At 51.2% G+C, this 13,769-nt stretch overlaps 1 protein-coding gene across 1 annotated transcript in view; it reads left to right on the top strand.

The window, feature by feature from the left end:
* LOC121280421 (protein SSUH2 homolog) overlaps positions 1 to 13,769 on the top strand; it is a 160,428-nt gene that overhangs the window by 120,926 nt on the left and 25,733 nt on the right. The gene's annotated exons all lie outside the window — the stretch shown is intronic.

Below are 13,769 nucleotides of genomic sequence, written 5' to 3'. Positions count from 1 at the left end.
CTAGCCCAGTCTGTCCCATTCTAGCCCAGTCTGTCCCATTCTAGCCCAGTCTGTCCCATTCGTGCCCAGTCTGTCCTGTTATAGCCCAGTCAGTCCCATGCAAGGCTGGCCTGTCGCGTTCTACCCCAGTCTGTCCCGTTCGAGGCCAGTCTGTCCAGTTCTAGCCCAGTCTGCCCCTTTCGAAGCCAGTCTGTCCCGTTCGAGGCCAGTCTGTCCCGTTCGAGGCCAATCTGTCCCGTTCGAGGCCAGTCTGTCCTGTTCGAGGCCAGTCTGTCACATTCTAGTCCAGTCTGTCACGTTCTAGTCCAGTCTGTCACGTTCTAGTCCAGTCTGTCACGTTCTAGCCCAGTCTGTCATGTTCTAGTCCAGTCTGTCCCGCTCTAGCTCAGTCTGTCCTGCTCTAGCTCTGTTTGTCCTGTTCTAGCCCAGTCTGTTCTGTTCTAGCCCAGCCTAACCCATTCGAGGCCAGACTTTCACGTTCTAGCCCAGTCTGTCACGTTCTAGCCCAGTCTGTCCCGTAGTAGCCCAGTCTGTCCCGTTGTAGCCCAGTCTGTCCCGTTGTAGCCCAGTCTGTCCTTTTCTAGCCCAGTCTGCCACGTTCTAGCCCTGTCTGCCATGTTCTAGCCCAGTCTGTCCCGTTCTAGCCCAGTCTGTCACGTTCTAGCCCAGTCTGTCCCACTCTAGCTCAGTCTGTCCCAGTCTGTCCCGTTCGAGGCCAGTGTAATGGCCGATGCAGTTGGTAAAGCAGAGTTATTTAAGAATCCCAGAGGGAAACTTTAAACAACTGTCATAACGTATAATTTTAAGTGTTATGTTTGAGATGTGACACTAAATTCAGGAATCAGACCATCAGTTCTTGAGGTTTTACATTAAACTAATTGAAGCATTTTATTAATTTACACAGGTTGAAAATATATGTGGAGCCAGTTGGAGGCTTGCAGCTGCCTTTTGATCTTACACTGCCTCTGCTCTGCACACCCGAAAACTACTGAAGTTATACCTATCACCTCTGATTGAATTCAAATTCTCATTGTCTCACGAGTCTATTTGAACTTTACCCTTTAACAATGAAACCCCTTTCGTAGTACCAAATTTTATTAGTAATATAAACATATTGCTTGGCAGCTGCGAGAAAGGCGTCAAGTTTTCATCCCACTTCTTGAATGCTCTATTCAAGAAATGCAAATGCACTTTACATCACTGTTTACACCTCAACCAGTACATATCCAAGTACCCAGGAGAGCTGACTTTACTCTAATTAAGACACAACCGCAGGCTAAACCTCTATCTTAAAAGAAAAATATTTTCCAAAATATTATGTACACAAATAGCTTCATGCCACCAGTCTGTCACGTTCTAACCCAGTCTGTCCCGTTCAAGCCCAGTCTGGCCTGCTCAAGCCCAGTCTGTCCCATTCAAGCCCGGCCTGTCCCGTTCTAGGCCAGTCTGTCACATTCTAGCCCAGTCTGTCACGTTCTAGCCCAGTCTGTACCATTCAAGGCTGGCCTGTCCCGTTGCAGCCCAGTCTGTCCCGCTGTAGCCCAGTTTGTCCCGCTGTAGCCCAGTCTGTCCCGCTGTAGCCCAGTCTGTCCCGTTGTAGCCCAGTCTGTTATGTTCTAGCCCAGTGTGTCCCGTTCTAGCCCAGTCTGTCCCGTTCTATCACAGTCTGTCCCGTTCTAGCCCAGTCTGTCACGTTCTAGCCCAGTCTGTCCCGTTGTAGCCCAGTCTGTCCCGTTCTAGCCCAGTCTGACACGTTGCAGCCCAGTCTGTCCCGTTGTAGCCCAGTCTGTCCCGTTCTAGCCCAGTCTGTCCGGTTCTAGACCATTCTGTCCCATTCTAGCCCAGTCTGTCCCGTTCTAACCCAGTCTGCCATGTTCTACCCCAGTCTGCCAAGTTCTAGCCCAGTCTGCCACGTTCTAGCCCAGTCTGTTATGTTCTAGCCCAGTCTGTCCCCTTCTAGCCAAGTCTGTCCTGTTCTAGCACAGTCTGTCCCGTTCTAGCCCAGTCTGTCCCGTGCTAGCCTAGTCTGACCCGTTCTAGCCCAGTCTGTCTTGTTCGAGCCCAATCTGTCCTGTTATAGTCCAGTCAGTCCCATGCAAGGCCGGCCTGTCGCGTTCAAGCCCAGTCTGTCACGTTCTAGCCCAGTCTGTCATGTTCTAGCCCAGTCTGTCACGTTCTAGCCCAGTCTGTCACGTTCTAGCCCAGTCTGTCACTTTCTAGCCCAGTCTGTCACATTCTAGCCCAGTCTGTCCCACTCTAGCTCAGTCTGTCCCAGTCTGTCCCGTTCGAGGCCAGTGTAAAGGCTGATGCAGTTGGTATAGCAGAGTTATTTAAAAATCCCAGAGGGAAACTTTAAACAACTGTCATAACGTATAATTTTAAGTGTTATGTTTGAGATGTGACACTAACTTCAGGAATCAGACCATCAGTTCTTGAGGTTTTACATTAAACTAATTGAAGCATTTTATTAATTTACACAGGTTGAAAATATATGTGGAGCCAGTTGGAGGCTTGCAGCTGCCTTTTGATCTTGCACTGCCTCTGCTCTGCACACCCGATAACTACTGAAGTTATACCTATCACCTCTGATTGAATTCAAATTCTCATTGTCTCACGAGTCTATTTGAACTTTACCCTTTAACAATGAAACCCCTTTCGTAGTACCAAATTTTATTAGTAATATAAACATATTGCTTGGCAGCTGCGAGAAAGGCATCAAGTTTTCACCCCACTTCTTGAATGCTCTATTCAAGAAATGCAAATGCACTTTACATCACTGTTTACACCTCAACCAGTACATATCCAAGTACCCAGGACAGCTGACTTTACTCTAATTAAGACACAACCGCAGGCTAAACCTCTATTTTAAAAGAAAAATATTTTCCAAAATATTATATACACAAATATCTTCATGCCACCAGTCTGTCACGTTCTAACCCAGTCTGTCCATTCAAGCCAAGTCTGGCCTGCTCGAGCCCAGTCTGTCCCATTCAAGCCCGGACTGTCCCGTTCTAGTCCAGTGTGTCCCGTTCAAGCCCAGTCTGTCACGTTCTAGGCCAGTCTGTCACGTTCTAGGCCAGTCTGTCACGTTCTAGCCCAGTCTGTCATGTTCCAGCCCAGTCTGTCCTGTTCGAGGACAGTCTGTCCCGTTCGAGGCCAGTCTGTCACATTCTAGTCCAGTCTGTCATGTTCTAGTCCAGTCTGTCCCGTTCAAGCCCAGTCTGTCCCGTTCAAGCCCAGTCTGACCCGTTCCAGCCCAGTCTGTCCCGTTCCAGCCCAGTCTGTCCCGTTCCAGCCCATGTCTGTCCCATTCAAGCCCAGTCTGTCCTGTCCCGTTCAAGCCCAGTCTGTCCTGTCCCGTTCAAGCCCAGTCTGTCCTGTCCCGTTCTAGCCCAGTCTGTCCCGTTCTAGCCCAGTCTGTCCCGTTCTAGCCCAGTCTGTCACGTTCTAGACCAGTCTTTCACGTTCTAGCCCAGTCTGTCCTGTTTTAGTCCAGGCTGTCCCATTCAAGGCCGTCCTGTCCAGTTGTAACCCAGTATGTCTCGTTCTAGCCCTGCCTAACACATTCGAGGCCAGCCTTTCACGTTCTTGCCCAGTTTGTCCCATTCTAGCCCAGTCTGTTCTGTTCTAGCCCAGCCTAACCCATTCGAGGCCCGACTTTCACGTTCTAGCCCAGTCTGTGACGTTCTAGCCCAGTCTGTCAAGTTTTCGCTCAGCCTGTCATGTTCTAACACAGTCTGTCCTGTTCTAGCCCAGTCTGTCCTGTTCTAGCCCAGTCTGTCCTGTTCTAGCCCAGTCTGTTCTGTTCTAGCGCAGTCTGTCCTGTTCTAGCCCAGTCTGTCCTGTTCTAGCCCAGTCTGTCCTGTTCCAGCCCAGCCTAACCCATTCGAGGCCAGCCTTTCATGTTCTAACCCTGTCTGTCCCGTTCTAACCCAGTCCGTCCCATTCAAGGCCTGTCCCGCTGTAGCCCAGTCTGTCCCGCTGTAGCCCAGTCTGTCCTGCTGTAACCCAGTCTGTCCCGTTGTAGCCCAGTCTGTCCCGTTGTAGCCCAGTCTGTGCTGTTGTAGCCCATTCTGTCCCTTTGTAGCCCAGTGTGTCCCGTTGTAGCCCAGTCTGTCCTGTTATAGCCCAGTCTGTCCCGTTCTAGCGCAGTCTGTCCCGTTCTGGCCCAGTCTGTCCTGTTGTAGCCCAGTCTGTCCCGTTGTAGCCCATTCTGTCCTGTTCTAGCCCAGTCTGTTCCGTTCTAGCCAAGTCTGCCACGTTCTAGCCCAGTCTGCCAAGTTCCAGACCGGTCTGTCCTGTTCTAGCCCAGTCTGTTCCGTTCTAGCCCAGTCTGTCCCATTCTAGCCCAGTCTGTCCCATTCTAGCCCAGTCTGTCCCATTCGTGCCCAGTCTGTCCTGTTATAGCCCAGTCAGTCCCATGCAAGGCTGGCCTGTCGCGTTCTACCCCAGTCTGTCCCGTTCGAGGCCAGTCTGTCCAGTTCTAGCCCAGTCTGCCCCTTTCGAAGCCAGTCTGTCCCGTTCGAGGCCAGTCTGTCCCGTTCGAGGCCAATCTGTCCCGTTCGAGGCCAGTCTGTCCTGTTCGAGGCCAGTCTGTCACATTCTAGTCCAGTCTGTCACGTTCTAGTCCAGTCTGTCACGTTTTAGTCCAGTCTGTCACGTTCTAGCCCAGTCTGTCATGTTCTAGTCCAGTCTGTCCCGCTCTAGCTCAGTCTGTCCTGCTCTAGCTCTGTTTGTCCTGTTCTAGCCCAGTCTGTTCTGTTCTAGCAGAGCCTAACCCATTCGAGGCCAGACTTTCACGTTCTAGCCCAGTCTGTCACGTTCTAGCCCAGTCTGTCCCGTAGTAGCCCAGTCTGTCCCGTTGTAGCCCAGTCTGTCCCGTTGTAGCCCAGTCTGTCCTTTTCTAGCCCAGTCTGCCACGTTCTAGCCCTGTCTGCCATGTTCTAGCCCAGTCTGTCCCGTTGTAGCCCAGTCTGTCCCGTTGTAGCCCAGTCTGTCCCGTTGTAGCCCAGTCTGTCCCGTTCTAGCCCAGTCTGTCCCGTTCTAGCCCAGTCTGTCCCGTTCTAGCCCAGTCTGCCACGTTCTAGCCCAGTCTGCCCCGTTCTAGCCCAGTCTGTCCCGTTGTAGCCCAGTCTGTCCCATTCTAGCCCATTCTGTCCCGTTCAAGACCATTCTGTCCTGTTCTAGCCAATTCTGTCCCGTTCTAGCCCAGTCTGCCCCGTGCTAGCCCAGTCTGCCACGTTCTAGCCCAGTCTGTCCCGTTCGAGCCCAGTCTGTCCCGTTCTAGCCCAGTCTGTCCCGTTCTAACCCAGTCTGTCCCGTTCTAGCCCAGTCTGTCTCATTCACAGCCGGCCTGTCGCGTTCTAGCCCAGTCTGTCCCGTTTGAGGCCAGTCTGTCACGTTCTAGCCCAGTCTGTCCCGTTCGAGGCCAGTCTGTCCCGTTTGAGGCTAGTCAGTCCCGTTTGAGGCCAGTCTGTCACATACTAGTCCAGTCTGTCATGTTCTAGTCCAGTCTGTCACGTTCTAGCCCAGTCTGTCATGTTCTAGCCCAGTCTGTCCCGCTCTAGCCCAGTCTGTCCTGTTCTAGCCCAGTCTGTTCTGTTCCAGCCCAATCTGTCCTGTTATAGCCCAGTCAGTCCCATGCAATGCCGGCCTGTCCCGTTCTAGCCCAGTCTGTCTCATTCACAGCCGGCCTGTCACGTTCTAGCACAGTCTGTCATGTTCTAGCCCAGTCTGTCACGTTCTAGCCCAGTCTGTCATGTTCTAGCCCAGTCTGTCCCGTTCGAGGCCATTCTGTCACGTTCTAGCCCAGTCTGTCACGTTCTAGCCCAGTCTGTCCCACTCTAGCTCAGTCTGTCCCAGTCTGTCCCGTTCGAGGCCAGTGTAATGGCCGATGCAGTTGGTAAAGCAGAGTTATTTAAGAATCCCAGAGGGAAACTTTAAACAACTGTCATAACGTATAATTTTAAGTGTTATGTTTGAGATGTGACACTAAATTCAGGAATCAGACCATCAGTTCTTGAGGTTTTACATTAAACTAATTGAAGCATTTTATTAATTTACACAGGTTGAAAATATATGTGGAGCCAGTTGGAGGCTTGCAGCTGCCTTTTGATCTTACACTGCCTCTGCTCTGCACACCCGAAAACTACTGAAGTTATACCTATCACCTCTGATTGAATTCAAATTCTCATTGTCTCACGAGTCTATTTGAACTTTACCCTTTAACAATGAAACCCCTTTCGTAGTACCAAATTTTATTAGTAATATAAACATATTGCTTGGCAGCTGCGAGAAAGGCGTCAAGTTTTCATCCCACTTCTTGAATGCTCTATTCAAGAAATGCAAATGCACTTTACATCACTGTTTACACCTCAACCAGTACATATCCAAGTACCCAGGAGAGCTGACTTTACTCTAATTAAGACACAACCGCAGGCTAAACCTCTATCTTAAAAGAAAAATATTTTCCAAAATATTATGTACACAAATAGCTTCATGCCACCAGTCTGTCACGTTCTAACCCAGTCTGTCCCGTTCAAGCCCAGTCTGGCCTGCTCAAGCCCAGTCTGTCCCATTCAAGCCCGGCCTGTCCCGTTCTAGGCCAGTCTGTCACATTCTAGCCCAGTCTGTCACGTTCTAGCCCAGTCTGTACCATTCAAGGGCGGCCTGTCCCGTTGTAGCCCAGTCTGTCCTGTTGTAGCCCAGTCTGTCCCATTGTAGCCCAGTCTGTCCCGTTGTAGCCCAGTCTGTCATGTTCGAGCCCAGTCTGTCATTTTTTAGCCCAGTCTGTCCCGTTCTAGCCCAGTCTGTCCCGCTCTAGCCCAGTCTGTCACGTTCTAGCCAAGTCTGTCGCGTTCTAGCCCAGTCTGTCACGTTCTAGCCCAGTCTGTCGCGTTCTAGCCCAGTCTGTCGCGTTCTAGCCCAGTCTGTCGCGTTCTAGCCCAGTCTGCCCGCTCTAGCCCAGTCTGTCCCGCTTTAGCCCAGTCAGTCCCACTCTAGCCCAGTCAGTCACGCTCTAGCCCAGGCTGTCACGTTCTAGCCCAGTCTGTCCCACTCTAGCCCAGTCTGTCCCGTTCTAGCCCCGTCTGTCCCACTCTAGCTCAGTCTGTCCCAGTCTGTCCCGTTCGAGGCCAGTGTAATGGCTGATGCAGTTGGTAAAGCAGAGTTATTTAAAAATCCCAGAGGGAAACTTTAAACAACTGTCATAACGTATAATTTTAAGTGTTATGTTTGAGATGTGACACTAAATTCAGGAATCAGACCATCAGTTCTTGAGGTTTTACATTAAACTAATTGAAGCATTTTATTAATTTACACAGGTTGAAAATATATGTGGAGCCAGTTGGAGGCTTGCAGCTGCCTTTTGATCTTACACTGCCTCTGCTCTGCACACCCGAAAACTACTGAAGTTATACCTATCACCTCTGATTGAATTCAGATTCTCATTGTCTCACGAGTCTATTTGAACTTTACCCTTTAACAACCCCTTTCGTAGTACCAAATTTTATTAGTAATATAAACATATTGCTTGGCAGCTGCGAGAAAGGCGTCAAGTTTTCACCCCACTTCTTGAATGATCTATTCAAGAAATGCAAATGCACTTTAAATCACTGTTTACATCTCAACCAGTACTTATCCAAGTACCCAGGAGAGCTGACTTTACTCTAATTAAGACACAACCGCAGGCTAAACCTCTATTTTAAAAGAAAAATATTTTCCAAAATATTATATACACAAATAGCTTCATGCCACCAGTCTGTCACGTTCTAACCCAGTCTGTCCCGTTCAAGCCCGGCCTGTCCCGTTCTAGTCCAGTCTGTCCCGTTGAAGCCCAGTCTGTCACGTTCTAGGCCAGTCAGTCCCGTTGTAGTCCAGTCTGTCCCGCTGTAGCCCAGTCTGTCCCGCTGTAGCCCAGTCTGTCCCGTTGTAGGCCAGTCTGTCCCGTTCGGGGCCCGTCTGTCACATTCTAGTCCAGTCTGTCACGTTCTAGCCCAGTCTGTCACGTTCTAGCCCAGTCTGTCCCGTTGTAGCTTAGTCTGTCCCGTTGTAGCACAGTCTGTCCCGTTGTAGCCCTGTCTGTCCCGTTGTAGCCCAGTCTGTCACGTTCTAGCCCAGTCTGTCACGTTCTAGCCCAGTCTGTCATGTTCTAGCCCAGTCTGTCCCGTTCTAGCCCATTCTGTCCCATTCTAGCCCAGTCTGACCCGTTCAAGCCCAGTCTGACCCGTTCAAGCCCTGTCTGGCCTGCTCGAGCCCAGTCTGTCCCATTCAAGCCCGGCCTGTCCCGTTCTAGTCCAGTCTGTCCCGTTCAAGGCCAGTCTGTCACGTTCTAGGCCATTCTGTCACATTCTAGCCCAGTCTGTCACGTTCTAGCCCAGTCTGTCATGTTCTCGCCCAGTCTGTCCCGTTCGAGGCCAGTCTGTCCTGTTCGAGGCCTGTCTGTCACATTCTAGTCCAGTCTGTCACGTTCTAGTCCAGTCTGTCACATTCTAGCCCAGTCTGTCATGTTCTAGCCCAGTCTGTCCCGCTCTAGCTCAGTCTGTCCTGCTCTAGCCCAGTTTGTCCCGTTCTAGCCCAGTCTGTCCTGTTCTAGCCCAGTCTGTCCTGTTCCAGCACAGCCAAACCCATTCGAGGCCAGCCTTTCACGTTCTAACCCAGTCTGTCCCGTTCTAGCCTAGTCTGTCCCATTCAAGGCCGGCCTGTCCTGTTGTAGCCCAGTCTGTCCCGCTGTAGCCCAGTCTGTCCCGCTGTAGCCCAGTCTGTCCCGTTGTAGCCCAGTCTGTACTGTTGTAGCCCAGTTTGTCCCACTGTAGCCCAGTCTGTTATGTACTAGCCCAGTCTGTACCGTTCTAGCCAAGTCTGTCCCGTTCTAGCCCAGTCTGTCCCGTTCTAGCCCAGTCTGTCACATTCTAGCCCAGTCTGTCCCGTTGTAGCACAGTCTGTCCCGTTGTAGCCCAGTCTGTCCCGTTGTAGCCCAGTCTGTCACGTTCTAGCCCAGTCTGTCACGTTCTAGCCCAGTCTGTCCCGTTCTAGCCCATTCTTTCCCATTCTAGCCCAGTCTGTCACGTTCTAGCCCAGTCTGTCATGTTCTAGCCCAGTCTGTCCTGTTCGAGGCCAGTCTGTCATGTTCTGGTCCAGTCTGTCCCACTCTAGCTCAGTCTGCCCCAGTCTGTCCCGTTCGAGCCCAATCTGTCCTGTTAAAGCCCAGTCAGTCCCATGCAAGGCCGGCGTGTCCTGTTCTAGCCCAGTCTGTCTCATTCACAGCCGGCGTGTCGCGTTCTAGCCCAGTCTGTCATGTTCTAGCCCAGTCTGTCATGTTCTAGCCCAGTCTGTCACGTTCCAGCCCAGTCTGTCATGTTGTAGCCCAGTCTGTCCCGTTCGAGGCCAGTCTGTCATGTTCTAGCCCAGCCTGTCACGTTCTAGCCCAGTCTGTCCCACTCTAGCTCAGTCTGTCCCGCTCTAGCCCAGTCTGTCCCGCTCTAGCCCAGTCTGTCCCGTTCTAGCCCAGTCTGTCCCACTCTAGCTCAGTCTGTCCCAGTCTGTCCCGTTCGAGGCCAGTGTAATGGCTGATGCAGTTGGTAAAGCAGAGTTATTTAAAAATCCCAGAGATAAACTTTAAACAACTGTCATAACGTATAATTTTAAGTGTTATGTTTGAGATGTGACACTAAATTCAGGAATCAGACCATCAGTTCTTGGGGTTTTACATTAAACTAATTGGAGCATTTTATTAATTTACACAGGTTGAAAATATATGTGGAGCCAGTTGGAGGCTTGCAGCTGCATTTTGATCTTACACTGCTTCTGCTCTGCACACCCGAAAACTACTGAAGTTATACCTATCACCTCTGATTGAATTCAAATTCTCATTGTCTCACGAACTATTTGAACTTTACCCTTTAACAATGAAACCCCTTTCGTAGTACCAAATTTTATTAGTAATATAAACATATTGCTTGGCAGCTGCGAGAAAGGCATCAAGTTTTCACCCCACTTCTTGAATGCTCTATTCAAGAAATGCAAATGCACTTTACATCACTGTTTACACCTCAACCAGTACATATCCAAGTACCCAGGACAGCTGACTTTACTCTAATTATGACACAACCGCAGGCTAAACCTCTATTGTAAAAGAAAAATATTTTCCAAAATATTATATACATAAATAGCTTCACGCCACCAATCTATCACGTTCTAACCCAGTCTGTCCCGTTCAAGCCCAGTCTGGCCTGCTCGAGCCCAGTCTGTCGCATTCAAGCCCGGCCTGTCCTGTTCTAGTCCAGTCTGTCCCGTTCAAGCCCAGTCTGTCACGTTCTAGGCCAGTCTGTCACGTTCTAGGCCAGTCTGTCATATTCTAGCCCAGTCTGTCATGTTCTAGCCCAGTCTGTCACGTTCTAGCCCAGTCTGTCACGTTCTAGCCCAGCCTAACCAATTCGAGGCCAGCCTTTCACGTTCTAGCCCAGTTTGTCCCGTTCTAGCCCAGTCTGTCCCATTCTAGCCCAGTCTGTCCTGTTCTAGCCCAGCCTAACCCATTTGAGGCCAGCCTTTCACGTTCTAGCCCAGTCTGTCATGTTCTAGCGCAGTCTGTCCCATTCAAGGCCGGCCTGTCCCATTGTAGCCCAGTCTGTCCCGTTGTAGCCCAGTCTGTCATGTTTTAGCCCAGTCTGTCACATTTTAGCCCAGTCTGTCACATTTTAGCCCAGTCTGTCACGTTTTAGCCCAGCCTTTCACGTTCTAGCCCAGGTTGTCCCGTTCTAGCCCAGTCTGTCCCGTTCTAGCCCAGTCTGTCCCATTCTAGCCCAGTCTGTCCTGTTCTAGCCCAGCCTAACCCATTCGAGGCCAGCCTTTCACATTCTAGCCCAGTCTGTCCTGTTCTAGCCCAGTCTGTCCCATTCAAGGCCGGCCTGTCCCGTTGTAGCCCAGTCTGTACTGTTGTAGCCCAGTCTGTCCCGTTGTAGCCCAGTCTGTCCCGTTGTAGTCCAGTCTGTCATGTTTTAGCCCAGTCTGTCATGTTCTAGCCCACTCTGTCCCATTCTAGCCCAGTCTGTCACGTTCTAGCCCAGTCTGTCTCGTTCTAGCCCAGTCTGTCGCGTTCTAGCCCAGTCTGTCGTGTTCTAGCCCAGTCTGTCGCGTTCTAGCCCAGTCTGTTGTGTTCTAGCCCAGTCTGTCCCGCTCTAGCCCAGTCTGTCGCGCTCTAGCCCAGGCTGTCACGTTCACCCCAGGCTGTCACGTTCTAGCCCAGGCTGTCCTGCTCTAGCCCAGGCTGTCACGTTCTAGTCCAGGCTGTCACGTTCTAGCCCAGGCTGTCCTGTTCTAGTCCAGTCTGTCCTGCTCCACAACTTTTTGTCCGGTACATCGATGACTACTTCGGCGCTGCTTCATGCTCTCGTCAGGACTTGGAAAAATTTATTAATTTTGCATCCAATCTCCACCCCTACATAATTTTCACGTGGTCCATCTCTGATACCTCCCTTCCCTTCCTTGACCTCTCTGTCTCAATCTCTGGTGATAGACTGTCCACCAATATCCATTACAAGACTACCGCCTCCCACCGCTACCTCGACTACAGCTCCTCACACCCCGCTTCCTGTAAGGACTCCATCCCATTCTCTCAGTTCCTTCGCCTCCGTCGCATCTGTTCTGATGATGCTACCTTTAAAAACAGTTCCTCTGACATGTCCTCCTTCTTCCTTAACCAAGGTTTTCCACCCACGGTGGTTCACAGGGCCCTCAACCATGTCCGGCCCATCTCACGCGCATCCGCCCTCACGCCTTCTCCTCCCTCCCAGAAACATGATAGGGTCTCCCTTGTCCTCACTTATCACCCCACCAGCCTCTGCATTCAAAGGATCATCCTCCGCCATTTCCACCAACTCCAGTATGATGCCACCACCAAACACATCTTCCCTTCACCCCCCCGGTGGTATTCCGTAGGGATCGTTCTCTCCAGGACACCCTGGTCCACTCCTCCATCAGCCCCTACTCCTCAACCCCCACCTATGGCACCTCCCCATGCCTACGCAAAAGATGTAACACCTGCCCCTTCACTTCCTCTCTCCTCACCATCCAAGGGCCCAAACACTCCTTTCAAGTGAAGCAGCATTTCACTTGCATTTCCCCCAACTTAGTCTACTGCATTCATTGCTCCCAATGCGGTCTCCTCTATATTGGAGAGATCAAACGTAAACTGGGCAACCGCTTTGCAGAACACCTGTGGTCTGTCCGCAAGAATGACCCAAACCTCCCTGTCGCTTGCCATTTTAACACTCCACTCAGCTCCATGTCTGTCCTTGGCTTGCTGCATTGTTCCAGTGAAGCCCAACGCAAACTGGAGGAACAGCACCTCATCTTCCGACTAGGCACTTTACAGCCTTCCGGACTGAATATTGAATTCAACAACTTTAGGTCTTGAGCTCCCTCCTTCATCCCCACCCCCTTTCTGTTTCTTCCCCCTTCCTTTTGTTTTTTCCAATACTTTATATAGATTTTTCTTTTCCCACCTATTTCCATTATTTTAAAATCTTTTATGCCCCCCCCATCCCCACTAGAGCTATACCTTGAGTGCCCTGCCATCCATTCTTAATTAGCACATTCGTTTAGATAATATCACCAACTTCAACACCTCTGTGTTCTTTTGTTCTGTTGTCTGTGACATCTTTTGATTATCTGCTCCTATCACTGCTTGCTTGTCCCTACAACCACATCCCCCTCCACTTCTCTCCCCCCACCCAACACCACCGCCCCCCCCCCCCCACCTTAAACAAGCTTATATTTCACCCCTCTCCTTGGATTCACCTAGTTCTGTCGAAGGGTCATGAGGACTCGAAACATCAACTCTTTTCTTCTCCGCCGATGCTGCCAGACCTGCTGAGTTTTTCCAGGTAATTCTGTTTTTGTTTTGGATTTGCAGCATCCGCAGTTTTTTGTTTTTGTCCTGTTCTAGCCCCGTCTGTCCCGTTTGAGGCCAGTCTTACCCATTCTAGCCCAGTCTGTCCCATTCCAGCCCAGTCTGGCCCGCTCAAGCCCAGTCTGTCCCATTCAAGGCCGGCCTATCCTGTTCTAGCCCAGACTGTCATGTTCTAGCCCAGTCTGGCCCGCTCAAGCCCAGCCTGTCCCTTTCTAGCCCAGCCTGTCCTGTTCTATCCCAGTCTTTGCCGTTTTAGCCCAGTCTTTGCCGTTCTAGCCCAGTCTTTCCCGTTCTAGCCCAGTCTTTCCCATTCGAGCCCACTCTGTCCCGTTCGGGGCCACTCTGTCCCGCTCGGGGCCACTCTGTCCCGTTCAAGGCCAGTCTGCCCCGTTCGAGGCCAGTCTACCCCATTCGAGGCCAGTCTGTCCCGTTCGAGGCCAGTCGGTCCTCCTCTGGCCTAGTATTTCAAATTCTAGCACAATCTGTCCCGTTCTAGCCCAGTCTGTCCCGTTCTAGCCCAGTCTATCCCGTTCTAGCCCAGTCTGTCCTGTTCTGGCCTAGTATTTCCCATTCTAGCCCAATCTCTCCCGTTCTCGTCCAGCCAACCCATTCAAGGCCGGCCTGTCCTGTTCTAGCCCAGTCTGTCCTCTTCTGGCCTAGTATTTCCCATTCTAGCCCAGTCTATCCCATTCTAGCCCAGTCTGTCCTGTTCTAGCCCAGTCTGTCACGTTCTAGCCCAGTCTGTCACGTTCTAGCCCAGTCTGTCACGTTCTAGCCCAGTCTGTCCTGTTCTAGCCCAGTCTGTCCTGTTCTAGCTCAGTCTGTCCAGTTCGAGGCCAGTCTGACCCATTCTAGCCCAGTC

This window comes from Carcharodon carcharias, chromosome 7 (assembly GCF_017639515.1).
Source record: "Carcharodon carcharias isolate sCarCar2 chromosome 7, sCarCar2.pri, whole genome shotgun sequence".
Lineage (NCBI taxonomy): Eukaryota > Metazoa > Chordata > Chondrichthyes > Lamniformes > Lamnidae > Carcharodon > Carcharodon carcharias.
Note: the sequence above shows the minus strand (reverse complement) of the source record. Positions and strands in the feature narration are given on the sequence as shown.